The sequence below is a fragment of the Coturnix japonica genome, chromosome 2, assembly GCF_001577835.2.
Source record: "Coturnix japonica isolate 7356 chromosome 2, Coturnix japonica 2.1, whole genome shotgun sequence".
NCBI classification, from domain to species: Eukaryota; Metazoa; Chordata; class Aves; order Galliformes; family Phasianidae; genus Coturnix; species Coturnix japonica.
Window position 1 is genome coordinate 37,369,090 of NC_029517.1, and position 21,004 is coordinate 37,390,093.

At 40.7% G+C, this 21,004-nt stretch overlaps 1 protein-coding gene across 1 annotated transcript in view; it reads right to left on the bottom strand.

Annotated features, from left to right (window-relative positions):
- The window catches only part of TRIM71 (tripartite motif containing 71), a 55,902-nt gene that overhangs the window by 22,996 nt on the left and 11,902 nt on the right, over positions 1–21,004 (bottom strand). The window lies entirely within an intron of this gene.

Genomic DNA, 21,004 nt, shown 5'->3' on the forward strand with positions numbered 1-21,004 from the left:
TACCTCCCGTGTCCTCCTTTACTTCCCTCCCATCTCAATTAAGATACCTGTGGATCTTTACTAACAACAGGAAAAAAATTAGAAAGCACTTTATTCGATCAGTTGGCCCTGTGAAGAGAACGGCAATAGGGCCAGCACAAGGGAAGGGGCGAAAGAATCCACAGCTGATGACAGAGTGTGGCTGGAAGACTGTCAAGTAGCACCAGGGGAGGTCCAGGTTGGGTATTAGGAAACATTTCTTCTCAGAAAGAGTGGTCAGACAATGAAATGGGCTGCCAGGGAGGTGGTTGAGTCACCGTGTTTTAGATGTTGTACCAGGTTGAGTCACCATGTTATAGATGTTGTACCAAGGGACACTGTTTAGAAGGCAAGATTGGGGGTAAGTAGACAGTTGCACCAGACCTCTTGGAGGTCTTTTCCAACCCTGGTGATTTTATTATTATTATCTGATTTATTTAAGGTATCAGCTGAGCTACAGAGCTAAGCAACACAGTTCAGTCCCATATTTAACCAGCCTCACAGTTCCACATTTAACCAGCTTTGCAGGTGGAAGTCTGCATCTTAATCTGGTTAGGTGGTGCTCATCACAAGTTATAATTAATTTAAATTGTTATAACAGGCTTTTAAAATGAATGAACGTGCTGCTTCAACAGTTCATGGCTTTTTGACTAATCCAGTCCTGCTGAAGGGACATGAAACCATGTATTTAAGAGAACAGTATTGTGACAATGCTGGTCAGTCAGATTAGATTGATTAAAAAGCAAAAACTATTTGGAAGTTGTGTAGTTTCATTAATCAAGGTCAGAAAATCCATTGGGCATTAGGTGGTACTGAAGCAAAGGCCACCTAGAAGGTCCTTTTCAGGAGGGGAAAACAGTATTTGCTAGTTCTGTGACAAGCAAGATACACTTTGAAGACCACATCCTCAGTAACGGTGCAACAAGGTTTGCACAATGTGGCTAAGAGACATGAAGTCGCATCACTGCCGAAGCTAATTTAAAGATTTGCTGGCTTTAGTGTACTACAAAACTGAATGCTTTGGATTGCAGTCTTACAACTAGAACTCCATTTGATGACTGCAGCTACTCGTTACAGCAACCCACCAGAGCCCTTAAACTGCAGCATGCCAAGTATCCCAGCAGCACCTCCACCATCTGCAATGCACTGTTTATCTGATCCGAATACAGAGAAAGCATTTCACCACTTACCTGGAATTTTAAGGTTAACAGCTCACCAGCTAGCATTCTCGGGGCTCCTGGGTGCAAGTTAACTGGGCCCACTGATCCACTGTACTGCTTCAGGTTACTGACAGACTGGATATTGGTAGAACATTCCATATCCACCTTATAAACTGATTTATTCTTTTCCCCCCTAAATAAGTATGTCTAAATATTCTTCTAATGTTAATACTGACGAGGTACAGGCATAATTTTCACAGTGGAATAACTGCAAGTCTACGTTTCAGGATTTTCTTCCATAAAAATTATTCGGGCTGAGAAAATCTCTCTTTCATCTTAAAAAGTCAAAGCATCTGCTTCAGCACAAAGGGAAGTAAAGGAGCCGGTCTATGGGCAGATGCAATAGTATCAGTAACTAGTAGATTATGCAGCCAGTGATAAGTCAGGTCTTTTAGAGCTTTCAATAGGGGAGACCAGCCTGTGCTTCAGCATGCAACTCATTAGCTGTTTAAATGCAGCTTGTATGCCAAATCTGCATGACACGAGTAGCAGCAGGGTGGTCTTGGCAAAGGGGACAGTGGGCGGATCTAAATATTCAACAGTTCAAGAAAGCAAGTTAATAGCCTGCTGTGGAAGCAGATACTGGAGCGGGTCAGGACGCAGTTCCACTTTCAAGCCAAGTTTTGTCCAGGCCACTACAAAGTCCCTGAAAGTCAATCACTGAGCTTCCCTGACTCTTCAGCTCCCAAAAATGCTTGAGTGCTCAGACAAAGCATGCCTACAGTTCAAGTGATTCTGTAAAGGATTGACAACTTCTGTTTTTTTCTATCACATATTGAGTTTTTATGTCTGTTTGTTTTAAAGAAAAACAGCAAGTTTAAATGTCCCTACAGACTCCTTTAACTCCTGTCACACACAGCTCAACATTGGAGCTTCTCAAATTCTCTTCCAAGAATTATTAGAAATAGGTATCAAAGTAAGCTTGAAGTACAATCCCTCACCTGCAACTAACATCAGGTACAGGCCTCATCTCAACAGCTGTATGTATTCCTCAGCTTTGTCCTGTCCCTACAGCCTTGCCTCTCCATTCTGGCTCTTGGTAACTGCTGACAAGTCTGACAGCAAGGCTGCTATTATACATCTTCCCAACAAATAGCTACAAAAATTTGATTTGGGGGGGGAGAGGGGGGGCCAGGGGAGGAAAATAGGAATTCTACAACTCCAAAGTTCCCAGCTCTCCTTCAAGGGAGCTAGCCCTTATGTAGAGGACAAGCCATTTGTGGAACATATCTTAAAGCTGATGGACTGTACAGCATGCCAGAGTAGTTTCCTGATCCCAGCACAAACAGGTCTTTTGTAGGTTCAGTTTTCTTATAGAGCAAGCCTGTAGTCAAACCACTGCTCCCTAAGAAATTTCTTTGGTGAACTAAGTCCTATTTATGCAACAGATTCCTATTAATATTTTTAGTGGGCTTCTCTGGGAGGGCAGAGAACCTACCAGGCTAGACATCTTAAATTCATAATGCTTAATTGTTAGGGAGGAAAAGCTTGACTGAGGAGAAAGAACACATTTATCCACAGAAACCCTAGCTTTGCAGTTTATGTGTATGGATACACACACACATACAGGTCCCACACCAGTGTTACTGTGCAGGGTTTGTTTTTAAACAAGCAGTACTCGGTACCTTGGTTTGGAAAAATGTTTAGAGCATGGATTTCTGCTTACCCTTTCATGCTGTAATGCTGCAAATGCAGCATCTAAAGTTTCTTGCAAGAAAGAAAACTGAAGTGCATGTTTCAGAAATCCAACTGTTTCAACATTACATTAATTTAATTTTCAGTCAATCCACAGCAGCTAAATACTAGAAAACTGAACAACCACAAACTCCCATCTGCACATGGATGTTTAGCCTAATATGTTGGATGGTCATAGCCGGCATGTTGTGGTCAATGACTTTATGTCCAGATGGAGGCTAGTAATGAGTGTTCTCTCCTCTATGTCCATTTTGAGGCCAGTGTTCTTCAACATCTTATTAATAAAGACTTGGACAGTGAGGTCAAGCATATCGTCAGCAAGTTTGCTGATGACACCAGTCTGAGTGGTGCAGTTGACACAACAGAAAGAAGGGATGTCATCCAGAGGGCCCTAGGAGAGTCTGGCGTAACTGTAACTAGGTGGTCTTTAAGTTCCCTTCCAAACTAAGCCATTCTATGATTCTCTGACTTATAGCCTACTTGTTCCCACTTGCTTATGCGTCAATAACAAACACAAGAATCCAGAGTCACAATTGGTACAGAATATTCATCCAAAGTAACAAATTTCAGAGATAATAAAACATTTATATATGGGAATTATGTTGGTTTAAAGAAAATAATCTAAGCATGGGATGGCTCAACATTTTTACTTTATGTTTAGAAGTAAATGCTGTTTGAGGAAGATGCCTCTGTTCAGATTTGTTCAAAACAATTTTAATAACATTACATAATCCTACAGAATTAAAATAGCATTTCCTTGTACCTTTTCTGAAAAGAAGATTAAGGTGGAGGGGTAAAGTGTATCAAGTTTCAGGCTAACTAAACTCAAAGCTCTTTCAACAAAGAGGACTGCTAACGCACATGTAACAGAATTAAGCAATTCAGCTAACACCATCATTGCCAGATTCTGGTAATACTAGTTTAAGTAACAGCCTTGTAGGAAGTTCACATACTTGCCCAAGACACTGTCCCTTCTCCATTTTCCACTATCAACTCTCCAACAGATTTACTTAGTTTTATGCAAGCTAGTATCACTACAGAGACTGCAATTACTGGCTGCTTGCAATGATGCGTTGTGGTAAAAGTTAAACACTCTTGCATATACAAACAAACAAACAAAAAACCTCCATCAGTTTAAATTTAGAAATAAAACTCTACTGTGACCCACCAGCAGAAACTATGCTTAGTGAAAACAAAGAACAGCAATACCAATTTATGCTTTAGGGCATAAGCTGGTCACCTGGGATATTAGGAAGGAATTCCTCCTGCCTATCACGTTCTCAGTGAGAAATGAACTGGTTGGCCAACTGTGAGTGCGTTCTGAGATGGATGCAGGAAAATGCCATCCTTCTCCCCTCAGCATCAGGCACTGTCTGCTACTGCAGGCTGGACTGTCTGATGGAGAACAATCTGGCTGTTGCTCCCAATTCTGCCTTTCAGCTGTTCCATCTTTAAGAGAGAAGCTGTAACAAGAACTGTCTTGGTACTGAACACCCACAGCAGGAGCTGTTAACCTTTTTTCTTTAATTGTGAAACAACCCATTCCTATTAAACAGGTCCAGTTACCACCAAGTACCATATGCACATCAAACTCAGGTCAGAGCAAATTCGACCAACTGCAGCCTTTTATTAGAAAATACAGGCAAGACTCGTCTGGGAAAACTGACATATAAACCCATTCCAAGTGTTTTATACTGCAGTGTTTTCAGTTACTGATTATGTGGAACAGGCTTTTTTTTGAAAGCACAAAGGCAGCAGTGAATTGCCCCACTCTTCTGTTCTTTACCTTCTCTGTACCTTTTGCACTGTCCCAATCACTGCTTTTATAACTACACAGGCACGTAACAAGTCTTTGTTAGATAACATCTTTGAAGAAACTTGCTTTTTTCTTGCTGAAACCCCAAATGGCTAACACAAACATTTAGAAAAAAGACTCAAAAAACACTTCATTTGTCTATACCATCATCCTCTCTAATGCTCGCACACTAGAAATACACAAGTGTAAAAACTTTACTAGCCTAAGTACACATGTTTCAGACCAGGAAGAAAAATTACAACATGCTGAGGTTTTGCTTGGGATTCCTCATAAATGTGGAAACTTAATTAAGCAAAACCAAATTTGGACTGCATTAAAAGAAGGGGAAAAAAGTGGTTAAGTCCCAGAGCCAGGCAGTAGCTTCCAACAACACATTATATACACACCATATCAGGGTTCCTCATCTAATACCACCTAATTGTACTTTACTATCCATGTCAAAATAATCATTATCTGCTCTGAACATACAACTTCGTGCAAATGTCTTGAGTATCTCATTCAGAGAAGTGAAGCCAAAGATGAGGATCAAAATGTCACTGCTAGTGGTAGAATGCCAAAACTGAATTAATCAGATTAATATGCTTGTTACAATTCCACTTAATTTTGAAAAGGATTATACAGTCACGTCTTATGAAAGACCCCTCATGAAAGTGTTATCCTTTGGGTGCTAGTGCACTGTTACTTCCAAATGAACTCTACTATCTGATGTTTGTTTTGGAAGACCTGGCTGTCTTAACAGCCACCGGGCATTTCAATAATCATATAACAAACATTACCGCAGGTTACTCTTTAATCCCTTATGAGTGAATGAGTAAGTTCTTGTCCACGTATCACATTATGACATAGCTCTGCAGTTGCTGCCAAAAAGGCACTGTAAATCATAAAAGAAAAACAGATCTAAGAATAAGGAGATCTGTTCCTAGAAGGCAGATGTATTTACTCAGAATAATTTTATCTCCACCATTAAAGAGCAGTAAGAACAGATAAACCTTTGTTTACAAGCTGTTAACACAGAATGAGACATGTATATTTCTTCCTGAAGATTTAAGGCAAGTCTTGATGAAGAGTTCAAGTATGTCTTTATACACCTCTAGCTGTCTTTCTAGTGACACAGCACAAGCAAGTCCTCAGAAGTTTCAGTGCTATACATTAATCACTCCTCTGCTCCACTCTTCTTTCCAAACTGATGAAATACAGGAACAAACAAGTTCAAACCCTATGGCTCCCCTTCCCCCTCCTCAAGTTTTAGCGTTCGTTTCTGTTTGTTTTTTAAAAGCCAAGAGATGGCACCACGGCAAGAGATCAGAAAGCAAAGTACTGCAATTTTATTTGTTTTAATTCTGTTAATTTCAAGTGTTCTGCTATACGCAGCTATTTTCCTCACGGAGATGTTTCAGAAAGCTCTCCTTCTGAATTCAGAAGAAGAGGAAAGAGATGAGCGTTCCAGGACAAATACACAATTATCAACTGAAGGAGAGAGGAGCATTCCTTCAAACTGCAGAGTAGATTTAAAGAACTTAAAGACAATTAACAACTAATTATGCTTTTTCAATGGGCCATAGATGCTGTTACAGAGTAGATTCAGTTTGTGGAGGCTAAGGACAGCCTTCCGTCCCAGTCAAGGTTTAAGTTATGATTCACACTATTTTTAACCCATTCCATGGGACACCCCATAGGTAGCAAGTAGTGTATACACTCACACTGCCAAACGATTTGTTGTAGAGCATTATATTTTTGGCTGAACCAAACTAAAACACATTTTTAACACACTCGCATGGTTCAGCAATATACATCACAGGCCCTTTTAAAAATCTGAAAGCATTTGGCATTTGTAAAATAATTTTAAAACTTGTGTGAAAATATCATGCCTCCTCAACAGCATCAGCTGTTTAGCACTTTTTAGCTTTAAACACTTTTTAGCTTTCAACTGCTACTATGCAGGCATGTTAACCTTGTCTAAACTTCCACTGCATCCTTGTTTGAGCTTTAAATCAGGATAAAAGCAAATACAGGTTTGTTCAGTAGTCAACAGCAAAGACAAAAGAAAAGCCATAGAGGCAGAACCAGGCAGGAGTGTCCAACGGGACACCTTAACAAAGACAGTGGGGAGAAGGGAAAGCTAAGACAGACAGCTCCTTGCTCAAGTCTGGGAAAACACATGTAGTCTTAACTACAGAAAAGTAATTTTGTGATGGAAGAGATACTGCTTTGTTATGGAACACACTCGAAAGGAAGAAGTCTTTTCTACAGCGCAAAGATGTATGAAACACAGTACGAACACCCACATTAAAAATACAGTATTTCTGGCAAGCACCAGCAGATGCTTGTATTTTGCGTATGTCTTTTCACCCAAAGGCCATGTTTACACAGTGTGGGTTTTTGCCCAGGTAAGCAACGCAGGAGAATTCTTTTTTATTTCTCTCTTTTTTAAGACTATCACAGCACAATCAACAGGAAGTCTTTATAAATACTCTTGCATACATATATACTGTGCTCTAGAGCCAAGCATAATTGGCACTCAGCTAACAAAGGTTTGACAAATGCAGCTATCTGTAAAACACAAGATAAAACAGAAGTTAACTCATTACTTTATTTTTAAGTACTGTGAAACTAGCCTGATACGTTCCTTGCCTGTTAAGGTAAGTTTGAGAAGGTCAGAGATAGTATTTTGGCCAGTCAAAGGTTTTCTGCAATCCAGGCAAAAGAACAAAACACGTTTAACCACATTTCCAAGCACAAGAAAATTAACCCACTGAACAAAGTCAGCTTGGGTCGAAAGAATGTCAGGGAAGCTACTCGTTTTCCTCTGCTTTAAGTCTGTTCATCTGTTTAATCTTAAGTCCAGCAAAGGAACTCCCAAAGACAACATGCTGATGGAAGAAGGAAGGGCAGGCTTCCTAAGTTTTTTTGAATGGTGTTGTCAGGCAGTCCTTTCAGCAACTTTATGCTGTGTTAATCACTCTAACCATTCATTAGTCTGTTATTAGGTTTATTTATTTTAAGACATGAATGACTTGCTGGGATAACATAATGGGTGCGTGTGACAAAAAGCACGGGGGAGAATTAAACTCTGAAAGTTAACATTTTCCCCATGACAGGGATTTCTGGAATAGCTGGAACTCTACCTCCGTCCCCTGCATACCACCTTCACTGCAATCAAAATAATGGAGCAACTTTAAGAGCCACACACAGGCAAGTACCTCTGGTAGCTTAGTACCAAGACAGACCTACTGCTTCAGGAACATCGCTTCCTGTAACTCCCCTTTCAAGTAATAACCAGACCACTGATTCACTTAGGATTTAATGAGATTACAGCTTGAGGTGATTTGACTGGAGACCATAAAAGTTTTAGGAGCCCATCTGCTCTGCAAAACTAACCTCTCACAGGCTGGGTATGAACTGACCTTTGAAAGCTGCACTGTAGCTTACTTAGGCAAGATTCAAATCCAATTGGTACCTGATGGGCAGAGGCAGGTCAGACAAAACAAGAGATTGGCGCTTTTGAGCAGATTTCCATATGCACCCTGTTCTCAAGGAGAATCTTTACAAACAATCAACGGCCTTTTCATTAAAGAAAGACTTTCAGGGTACTTCCCCCACCATTACCGCACCATTAATAGCAAATTCAAGCGGTACCTTGTGTAATGACCATAAAGAAACATCATTTCAACATCACTCTCACAATCCATGACAAAGCACTGATCCTCAGTTAGTTTAAAAAAAAAATAAAAAAACAGAAAGAAGGAAATTCCTAATTGGGCTGAGCTCATTGCTGCCTTCCATCTCAATTTACACTTCTCTTCCCCCATCAACAGCTAACAGGCACGTTTTCATGAACCAACTGGATCCCTTTCTCACATTTCCTGGTATCAGATCAAACATTATCGACCCTTATTCCACGAGGAAAGGACAAGAAAAAAATAGATTGATTTGAAAAGATTAACAGCATAATGGGAAAGAGCTACTAGTTTTACTTAGTTACCTTTTAAAGAGATGCAAGAAGTGGCATATCTGAGAGACAAGTAAAAAAACCGCTGAGTAGTTGCCCAACGTTTGCATCTAGGCTTGAAGTATTTCACACTTTGTTAGGGCAACCCTGACGTTGCTTGTTGTAGAAGAGTGGAGTATCACTGGACAGCTGTATTTTGTATTTCAAAAGAACTTAGGTGCTGTTATTTTTTCCTCCCCTTTTAGGCTGAGATGTTTTGTTGTTTTGTTCTCACTTCGGTAACTGGCCTCTATATGCAAGTTACATCTGGAAACAGACAAAAGCCAACTGCCCAGCAGTATTGGAAAATTAAAACATTGGGTCAGACTCCAACGGACTAGGAAGCCAAAGGTCAAAGCAGTATTAAATCATTAGTTTCCCAGCTGCCACCAAGGCATGGAGTTGACCTTTGATTTTTTTAAGAAGTGGTCCAAGCAATTTTCTGGTGGCAATATGGGCAATCTGGCACACTGGAATATTATCCTTAAGAGGGGTGGGGGTGGAAAGGAGTTTAGGCAAGAGATTAAACTAACCCTTCAGTCCCTCCAGACAAAGTTTACTCTGCTAAACTGCAAGTGCAATTAGTGAATATGAAATTATCAAGCTGTAAAGCAAAGAGACTCAAGCGATTTGAATAACTCAAGCAACTACTTTTATTCATTTAGTAGGGAGAGCAAAAGGAATTGAAGAACATAACAAATACTAGAGAACACTGGAATACTGTATTTATTTCCTTGAATTATTTAAGTTCAGAAATTGCATTGGAAAGCTCCCTTTTTAGCAATACATTTGAGATAAGAGGTCATGGTTCTTCAGATGGAACAACGACAACACTTTAACACAGCTAAGGCAGCAAACACAGAAAGCAAAGGCCAGTTTACTACGTTGTCTTTCTGTAGTCTCCAGAATATTACATTTTATCTGCTGCTGCCCTCTGATAATAATTCCCAGCCCAGTTTTTATGCAGAGTCCTGCTGAATGCAAAGTCTGCACATACAGAGTTCTGGTCTAACTGCTTTCAAGTTCCTAGAAAGGGATTGGTTTTACTGCTGTGTGACAAAAAAGCAGTACAGGTATCAAAGTGGTTTCTGATACAACCAAAGTGTATTTGAAAAGCACAATTGATTCTCCATTAGCAGCTGAGCATATGCACACACACAAAACAGCTTGTCGGTGATCAGCTGGTAAGAGATTTCTGTGTACTTAAAAAGTGTGCATATTCTTAAAGCATTTTCCATCGATTTATTTAGTATAAAAGGGTCACCCAGCCTATACCTTATTGTGACAGATCTAAGAAAAGTAAAAGCTACTGCTTTCCTCTATTTTAGGGAACAGCAAGTCATCCAAACAGAGGAGCTCCTTCCCCATCCCGTGCCCCAGTGCTAGGGGATTAACCACTGCCAACTCTTCCCAGGAGACGCCAAGAGCCACATCAGTGTCTTTAGGCTTGGACTGAGCCACATATGCAGGAGCGCAAGGAAGGAAAAGTATTCTTTGAAAACTGAAATTAGTCACTGATGGCGAGTGAAAAAACATGTTCTTGCTGTTCTTTTTACAATCAGTACTTTCACTGCCAATGGGGAAACGCACACCACCCTTAATAAATACCTTAGTGACTAGGGATGGGCAGGTCAACCTATAGGAAACATTCAAATTCTCAGTAGAAAGTAACAAGCCCTGAACACAGACTCACCACAGGAAATGAGACCCGTCTCCAAAGAGCCTACAGCTGTAATGCTCAAAGCAGTGAGAACATAGTTACCTGCGCATTAGTAACAAATACTACCTGAAACTGTTCTGTTTCAAGGAAGCAGTATGGAAGACCATAACAGTAGCTTCTCGAGGAACAGCAACTTCACAGTTCAGCCAGCAGGCAAATTAATGAGCTACAGATGAGTTGTTTATCTTTTAAACTCTTCTGCAGGTACTCAACTTGGGTAGCACTGAAGAACCACACACACCAGCTGCTTTTTGTTACAGATGTTTGATGACTCCATTAAGACCTTTCAGAGAAAGGCCAGCTCAGTTTTCCTCGGTAAGCATTCTGGTTTAGTCACATTGTAGCACAAGCTCAAAATCCCTTCTAAGATACCATTAAAGAGCTGCATTCCCTTTGAGCAGCCAGCATGTGCCCACTGTTTCCTAAAGGGAGGACAGGTTCTATCACTGAAGCATTTCTTCTTAAGAGGGAAAGGCCAAGGCTAGCATGAGATCTATAACCTACAACTTTAAACAAGCATTAACTCTTACAGCTGGTGCTGTACTGCCGTCTCATCTATGGTGCTGATAGGTGCAAGACGTGCCAAACCAGAAAAAGTAGCTCTTCTACATATAGACCTTGCCCACATTTCTTGCTTTCCAACTTGCGGTCAGTCACCGAATGATGGCTTTTTTATTTTTATTTTTTTAGGACTGGAATAGAGGATATTTCTAGGATTGGAGTTGCAGAACTGGGCACCACACACCGTGATGTAGCTTCTGCCACAAAACCATGGAATCCATGTGTTTGGATAGAGCCTTCTGATGGCCATTCTGCTTATTAAGCTATCAATATGAGACAAGGTTCTGCCCTCTGAGCAGCAGCCTGATACTCACCAGTGCTACAGGTAAGTAATTTGCTCTTATAAACAGAGCGTGCCATGGATGTGAAACAATATGGTTATCATCTAGGTGACTGACCAGACCTCTTCTCTTCTGGCTGCTCTGTGAAAAATACCTTCTCTGCTTATATTAGAAAAACTTCCATTGGACCTCCAGTCTCATTTCTGAATGGAACACTGCTACTGTTTAAGTTTACAGAAGAAAACACTCAAAATCTAAAATCAAAAGCATTTACAAGGAATTACCAGAGAGTAGCCAATACATCAATTTCTTTTCTCAAGCATCCAGTCTCAAGGATGAAAACTGAGATAAGTACAATGTTATGCAGTTACTCCTCAGCAAAAGCAGTCCATTCAATACCACCTAATAACAATAAGGGACCTTGTAGTCTCCCCTGCAGGGCCCTAAGTCAAAAAAAGACCAGCCTGCAGGAGTTAGAACAGAGGTCCCCTTTCTGCAACTGCATGTTCCTCTCCACTACCATGGCTCTTATCACTAGAGCCAGATGCTGGGCGAGCTGCTGGAGAGAGTAACAGGCAGCAGCAGAAGTCAGGGACAATAGCCTGCACATTCGGGTGTGGTGACCAACAGGAGCCAAAAACAACTAATTAATGCAAAGTCTTGGGCACTGCTGAAAGCACCCACCCCACCACATTCCAAAACACCTTCTGGGAGAAGCAAGAGATACACCTCTCCAGATCTACATATGATATTGAAATGATCAACCTGAACTCCCCCTCTGTGCAAACAGTTTTGCTTGGTCTATCACCAAACAGGCAACAAGCTCACTTCCACCTCCAGAGGTACTTTCATAAAAGGATCTCTTGCTTCCAACTCCTTTGTGTATGCACACAAAGCAAGAAAAAGTGGGTTTTGTATTGGATTCTTTTTGCTTGGTCCTAATACGCTGCTCTTTGGGAAGTGAAAAGACATCACTCACCATTTTTTTTTGACCAGGGGGATGATCCTGTAACTACCTTAGGATAAGAATTAGAGTGGATTTCAGTGGTTCCTCCAAAACAAATGGTTAATAAGAGCCAATAACTCCCCAGTTTCAGAAACACAGGGCTACTGACTCAATCTTGGCAGACTCCATGGACTTTCTAGTCACACTGTCCCTCTTACTCCATGTGAGTTCCAGTTTCACGAAGAGCAGAGACTAGTCTATTTCTGATAGAAGAACCACATCAAGTTACTTTAAGCTCATGATCCAATTCTAGCAATGTCCTTTCTGACACTCAGGAGTGTGTGCTCAGGTTTGCATTTTCAGTCCCATGAACCAGCTTTCTGGAGCCATTCCCCTACAGAAGACAAAGCAGAGTGTCAAGGCTGAACCAAATGGAGGCAGCCTAGAGAAGCACAAAGTGCTCCTGGGAGTGGCCCTGGCACCTAGTACTTCTCTGATCTGCAAGGCCATGAACATAAAAACAACTTATCAGCTGGCATCGTTATTTGCAGAAACAACATAGGTTAAGTGATTTATTTCCAGGAAGTGTAAAATCCTACCTTGCCTTCTCTCCTGCTTAGAGAAAAACAAAGGCTGAGATCCTCACGTCAAGAGCTAAGAGTAGAAACTATCTGGGAAGCTGCAGCTGCACATACAGGTATGATGAGAAGCAGGCCTTTGTTTCAGCCCCACTGGTTTTCTCCAGCTTAGTCCCCTCCTCAGGGCTGCCACTAACACTCTGGACAGTGAGTCTAAACAACCCTCTCTGTTGGAAGTTTGAATCCGAAAGAAACTGCTCCTGGGAATTCTGGTTCAGCCACCAGTATCAGGCAGGGAGTAGAGGAGACATCCAAGGGACCCTTGGATGATGTGAACAAAGTATTCCTTCCTGACATAATCAAGGCTGGCTGGCAGCAGACTCTTGTATCTGAAACGTCAACAGCTCCCTTAAAGGTCTAACAGATGTCAGCAAAAATAAACATGGAGTTCTCTTAGGAGGTACCCTATATGACCTCATTAATACCCTCCCCTACTGACATTAAAAAAAAAAAAGTTATATGCAGTATTATTGATGCTGCCTTACCTACGATGGAAAAGTTGAATACAGTGCTCTAATCTGGTAGATCAGTAGCAGAAAGCCCCTGCTAGGTAAAGCTTAACTGTGACCTTTAGAAACAAAACTGATCTTGCAGGAAGTTGCATGCTTAAAAAAAAAAGTAATTCCAGTGAAACAGGCACTCAAGATGCTTGAGATCTGGAGCTAATACAGACCAGGAAGGGATTTCTTTTCTTGGGGGAAGAAGGGAGGAGTCAAGAAGGAGAAGAAAAAAAGAAAAAGGAAAAAAACTTAGTCAGAATGTTAACAGCAGACATTATATCTAATTTCTTTGCATTCCTTCCACCACCCCCCTCTTTTCCTCCCATTTTTAAAAAACAGGAGCAAACTTGCGAGTTAAGGATTTTGATCAATGCAACATGTTAGGAAAAGAGAGCAGGAGGTCAAGAGGAAATGATTAATCCTGTGCAGAAGACTGGCAGGATGGGTCCTGGAATGGCTTACCAGAACAATGCCCCCACTAATAAGCAGGTCAAAAGACCCTTACAGTGAACAGAAGTCCCAGTTACACTGTACATGAATATTCTTCCCTTACCCCCAAGGTTACATTTGTTCATTAACGTCTGAATCAGAAAGTAAAACTAGAATTGAATTAGTAAGACAGGTGAAGAGCTGTGGTGCCAGACACAAGCATCAAATCTGAAAGACAAAGGGCCACAACTTAAGTGATAATAGCTGCATTCTAAAACAGTATTTACAAGGGGGAAACCCCATCATTACCGATTTCGGTTGTAACACTGACAGCCTTCAGCTCAAGCTGTGACCAAAGCTGCCTCTTGATAAAGACTGTTCTTGTATTTACTGAATAGCATAATGTGGAAAAGGCCAAACAGTTTCACTGCAGGCAGAACTTGGGACGCGAAGATGCACATGGTTCAATGTTTATTCTGAGAAATAGTTATTTAGCATTGTGGTTAGATGCAATGCAACCCTGAGGGATTCTCAGCCGCTGGTAATTATCTCTGTTCCTCCCCTTTAGCATCATCAGCACTGCAAGATCCTAGTGCTGCAATGGGGAAGCAGTCAGAGGAAGTCAGCTTTGCTTTGGCAAAGATCATTAACTTACAAGAAGTGCCCTCTCCATGATAGCAGCACACGGCACAGCCCCACAGGTTTACGCTTGCAAATATACAGCTGAGGTTTCACAACTGCTTCAAGGCATGACCCTCCTATTAAGGACCACGCACCTCATGTTGCAGCCCTTCTGCTCCTTATAAACTCACTTACATGAACATTAGCATCTTCTTGGTGCCACTGGAGAACCGATGGGCTGAAAACTACCCTGAAGGCTGTTCACAAGTCAGTTTGGTGTGGTCTGCTGGGAATTAACAGGGAAGACAGTTTTTTACACCTAGAGTAGTGACAGTGTGCGAGCAGCCAGCTTGAAGAGGAAGAGGGGCCGGGCCGCCCCTCCTCCCCACAGCATGCACTTCGCTCTGGCCACTGCACAACCACAGCCCGAAGGAGCCAAGTGGTGGAGAGGGAACGCCCTCCGGCAGCATTGCTGATTGCCTTTGTATCAGCAAACAGCCTCCATTTTGAGGAGCTGAAGGTTTCGGGGCAGCCTGGGGAGGTCAAACCTCAGCCTTCACCGACTAGGAATAAAAGTGGCAGATCCGTACTCGTGCTTTCCAACACAGGCCGTCATTAGTGCCAGCCGAGGGGCGGCCACGGCTCTTGGTAAATCACACTCAAAAAATTTACCAATTTTACTATACTGAAAATAAAGCCAGGGCCTAGGCAGTGAAGTGTGTATGCCATTTTAATCTACGCTCTTAATCTAATTCCCTATTCACATTTTCACGGCGGAACATGCTTGAAAACATTCCTTCTATGTTTAGGCCCAAGCTACTAATTTACAACAAATTCTGCACCACATGTTAAGAGAGACTGCCTCTTTAAACACATCCTGGTCAAGTGTTGGCAGTCTCTGTTGACAAAAGCAAGCTGAAGAAAGAAGCCTGAGAGAGAGCAAGGTTAGGTTACATCACTGCACAGAATCACAAGCTGTTTTTGAGCCACACATGGCTGATGAAAGGTAAAGCACCTGTGAGCTGACCAGGTGACATTTTGCACCTAGTGTGCCAATGCATGGGACAGCCCTGTACAGCTGGTTCAACAAGCCAAATACAAGGATGTTAAAGAGCCAAATCATTGTTAATCTGAAGCTCGGCACACGTGCTGAGTTCAGTGCAAACATCCATTTCACTCAGCCTCCCCACACAAAAGCATGAAAAGTAGATTCCAAAGTTCAAGCACTTACTAGAGGAAACACGGAAATGAAATCCAGGAGAGTCACTGTAAGCACTGGTTTCCCCAAAATTTAGAGAACCAAAGTTGTTGGGCAGCAGCTCTGTGACAATGCTATTTAGGCTGCATTTCCTAGCCTTAAATACTTTGCTCATATTCCACAATAGTGACCTCTATCCAAAAGCTGGCCCCTCAGAAGAGCTAACACACGGGTTGTGATATAACTATTTTCTATTTTACATGTAAGATACTGTTCCAAGAAAAATAGATTTTAACTATAGCAAAATTTAGTGATTATGATCAAGCCACATTAATTACCTCCCACCCCCAAGCCTCAGCTAATTACCTGCAGGAAAGACAGCTCCTACACCCCAAGATTACAGTCCCATTCCTGACAGCCACAGATTGTCATAGTCCCAGCCTTCATCCTGAACTCCCCAAAACAGCAACTATGCTGTCCTCGGTCATCCCCACTTAGGACTTTTCTTGACACTCACCATCTTTATTACACCACAATTCCCACAAAACAAGCAGTACTCAGACCCCAAATCTTGTCCTTTTTAATACAAGCACTACCATTAGTGCAAACATTCTGTGGAGCTGCAGACCTTGAAATTCCATCCCGGTCTCCTCTTTGAAGCTTTCCCCAATGGCTGACTCAAAGACAGGGCCTATAAAAAGAGTTTATTTCATCAAACTGGAAGCGGTAGAAGGGGAAACAGCCCTGCGAACACCACAGTTAACTTATTAGACTACGCTGTTTTGCAGTTTGAGTATTCTGTATAGTGAGGGAAGAGAAAGCATACTTACTAGCCCTAAAACTGATTTTAAAACACTTTAGAGAAACAGGCAGAAACAAATACAGGGCTTACTTTCAAATATGAAAAGGAATATATCTTCTTATTGACCCTATGGTCACATTCTGTGCTGTTTTTCCTTAGGACCATCTAAACAAGACAGATGCAGGCACTCAGGAGTGGGGGGTGGAAGGGAAAAGAGGGAGAAGCGAAGAGGAAGCCATTTGGCTATAAAAAGGATCTTTCTTTCCTGTTGAAATGCAACGGTAAAGAGTGTCAAAATGGCTTAAGGGTGGGGAGGTCAAACATGTTTTGAGATGTTAAAAAACTCTTTAAGGTCTGTCAGAAAAGACTGAAAAAAATCTTAAGGTAGTTTTTTGTTCTTCTCAGAATTGTTAGCCATCATAATAGCTGCAAGCAGTCCCGATCCGTGGCCTTTTTTTTTTTCCCCCCAGTCAAAAACGACCCAGTTAAGATTTTATCCTAAAGAATTTATCTCACTATGACAAACATTGTTAGGAAGCTAATTTTTAAGCCAGTCCTCTTCTCAACAAGCCTCCATTTTAAAATTAGTACTGCTCATATAGTATGACTTAACTCAGCAATATGAAAGATTCTGGGAAATACACAATAAGTAGCAGTTCCACTAAAAACGTGGCAACACTATTCTGCATAATGCCCATTTACTCTGTATGCTATCGAAACTAAGCACGATATACTTTTTCATTATCAAAAAGTACAAATATTTTAGGAACACTGGGGACTGACGGATGACTTTTGCCATTTAAGAATGAAATTTCAGAGCTCTCCTAAACTTTAAAGTTTATGAAGAAGACTTATTGTTTACAGAAAGACAAGATGTGAAGAAAGGCTTTGTAAGACTTAATATCCTTTAGCCTTTTTTATTTCCTTACTCTAAAATCTGCAATGATGCATACAGCCTGCACAGTGAAACCGTTTTTGCTATGGCTACAGCGTGTGCAGACAGCTTATCTTCTAGTTTGTATTGTAGTAATACAAGATTTTTTATTTTATTTTTTAAGCCCGGGATAAAAAAAAAAAAAAAAAAAAAAAAAAGGGATAAAAAAAAAAAAAAAAAAAAAAAAAAACCAGGCTCATCCTTGATCTCTCTTAGGTCAGTTATTGAGGTTTTCCTCCATAAAGCTGATGAGCTGCCACAACAAGATACCCCAACACCGCCATCTCAGAAGTTAGACTTGAAAGTTCATTCACATAACAGGAACTTGGAATTATTCTTGTTTCATCTCTGTTAACTGCAAACAGTAGGGATACAACAGAGCAAAGCCAAACCTCCACCATGACCTCCCACCCATGTATTACATACTTGATGTGGGTGGGAGTGTAAGAATACTAAATACATTTGGGAGAGGATTTTGAGATGTGATTTCTGAACAGACACTGCAAACACGTGCCCACCACTCTCTCCATCATAGTAGCTTAAGTAGCATACCAAGAAATTAAGTCCATTTTCTAATACAGAAGTCAGGATGTTTAGCAACCTGACGATCCCACTCTACCACGTCTTCTGAATGAAGACAACCTGACAATCACAATCTTCTCATTTTCTCTTGTCTCTTCCTTAAGTTTCTGCATGCCTCTAACATCTTCTACATGAAGTAGGGATTGCAGTCTGGGATATGGGTGTTACTGCTCTACACCAGATAGTTTCTATGTGAATTGCCCCCGGAGAAGTGGCATGTCAGACTTCTCCTTCACTTAGTCAAGTGTGAAGTTTTCCCAGCACTCAGTTGGATTGGTTTGTTAGGTCTAACAAGCATTGGATGATCCTCAAGGTTGGTTTCCTGGCTTCAATTTTGGTTTGACTGGCTGGGCCAAAGTCAGCCTTTTCTATGCATTTTCAGGAATCAGTGATGACCATAACCAAACACTTGTGGATGGCATAACATGAGACACATACAGGAAGAGACAAGGCTGCCTACAACAACTAAGTAATTTGGGTAGAAGTGCAACTTTCCTCTTATTCGGGAAGTTTTAATGAGTTAGGGATAAACTGTAACCCCATGCAACACAGGCAATACTCGTATTTAGAACTGTATTTAGAAATTCAAGCCAGCTTCACTGAAACTGCTCTCAGAAACATAATTAGAACATGACCCTCTTTCTCCATCTTTGAGCAATTCAGAATCGATCAACATTCTTTATTGGAAACAAGAGCAGTGGGAAACTTTGTCAGTTCCTTTTTAGGGAAAAGGAAGACTGAATCCCTTATTATATCTAGACATCATTACTCTCCAATGCCAGTACTGCTGCTAAAATTGTTTGGTCATCTAATTTTAGCAAGAACACAAGCCCATCCTAGCCCAGTGTTTTTAAGAGATGCACACAGAGGCAGGTCAGAAAGTTGAGATACTACAACCAAGTTCCAATCCCTCTCCCTTTTATTCCTGGGTAAGATTAGTTAATGAATAACATTTCCATACAAAAATCTCAAGTCTATAGAGTATGACATTAAGACTTTGACAAGAGCCACCCAATTACTCAGAAATCATCTCAAAATATAGAAATAAACTAGAAAATATTTTAAAAGGTCAGGGCAAAGATGACAAAGAGATTACAGTGCTTCTATCTAGTAAACAAGAAAGATAAGAATGGTTGATAGCTTTCTCGTAGGGTAGGAAGTCCAGCTACTTAAAACTGTGACAGAGCACAGGAGATGCAGATTCTCAGCTGCTCTTCTTCCTCACTGCAGTTAACCAAGAATGAGATGCAGTGCCTGAAGAGGCTATCCAATTTAAATCCTTTTTTTTTTTTCCTTTAAGTATCATTTGGAGTATATTACTGCAAACATCCAGGTTTATAGTAATTGGATGCTCCTAGACAAGGTGGCAATATTTTAAGTTTTAGTAGCTGCCATTAAATTAAAAGGCTGTCAAGGCAGTTTAACTTGACAAAGGATCCTCAGTTTTATAGAACTCTGATTTTAGCTTCTTCATTTCTGACTTAGTTACAAAAAAAAGGAAGAGGAACTGTATAAACCAGTACTTAAATTTCACTCAGAATTTAAGCTAGCCTAAGGAAATCCCAAGACTGCCTCACCTCTAAATTCTTAACATGGTTATTGAACATTGGAAGATGAAGTTTCAGTTCACATGTTCAGTGCAAAGGTCACAAGCTCTGCAAGACCATGATCAGAAACATTCCAGGGCAGTGTTGCTTAATTCATGGCAACAGCTTTATTTAACAAAAGCACTCAAGGAATGGTTTCTCTCCGTAACTCCATATGGGATCAAACATGAAACAACTCAGCTTACTTCAAGAAGTGGCTTCTTTGACCGCATGAGAGCTGGGTATTTTGAGAATTCATCTGGTTGGTTTTGATTCTTCTTTTTGTTTTGTTTAAACTTTGATTTACAAGGATCTTTCTTTCCAAAAGCACTTACGCATATCTAATAGTACTGGGGAAAAAAAGCCATACCATACACATTTGGCAAGAATTTATCCCCTGCTTGGAAAGAAACATATATGAAATGCAGAATAACAACCCACACCATGATATTCAGGACTCTCACTGATTTAGTAGAAAGTATGTTTCAACAACAGCCATTCACTCTTAGCAAGCTGCTGGCAGCAGTTTGCCCGAGTTAGATGGGTTTCCTTTCTTAGACCACACGTGTAGTATTTTGTATCTTTTCACATCATATCACCCAAGACACACGTGCTCCTTCTTCACTCGAATATATGCACCCAGAACAAGTAATTAGATCTACAGCTATGGAAGCCACCTTGTATATTTCCCCTTCTATGAGAGCAAGGGCCTATATAGCTGTCCATCAAGCCCAGTTGATGCCACAGAAACTGACTGTAAAATTGCCAGTATTTCTAATATGAGAATCCCCTACTATGAGAATAGGTGGCAACTATTTCTTTACACATACACACCTTAAAATTTCCTTATGAAAACTATAAGCCATAACACAGAATGCCTCAAAGAAAGGAATAAACCAGTTTGTCAAAACTCTCAGAATTTCCCCAGAAATGACAAACAGAGCTGAATTATAAAAAGTTTATTCTCTTTAGTACAGCAGATTTTCATTCTAAGGCAAGCTATACATAAATGCACATTAATTTCTGGAGGACTGTAACTGTTCTTCCTTATGCTAGAAAATACCTAGAAGAGTAAGCGGCATTTCCAAGACAGCATAGCATTTCACTGAATCCCTCTCACCTGCTGACAGCATATTTGGATAGCACAGTCATCTCAGCTGGGAAGTATCGCTATACTCAATTCTTTGTTTTGGTGTTTGTTTTTACATAAAACACTTCCTTTTTCTAATCTACCCCCTAGCTTATGAGAAATGTTTCCTTTTGTATTTACACTTTAGAGGGCACTAAAAGGAATTTAATCTCCAAAGTAAAAACAGATGAAAACGCTCTCTATTCTAGAAGATAAAATTTCAAGTAGTAAATGCTTTCAGTTGAGACCGTGTTTTCGCTATTATTCATGCTAGAAAATAGGTGTTAAGCAATAGGACACACTTCAGGGTTTTCCCATGCTCAGTTAGGATACAAATTAA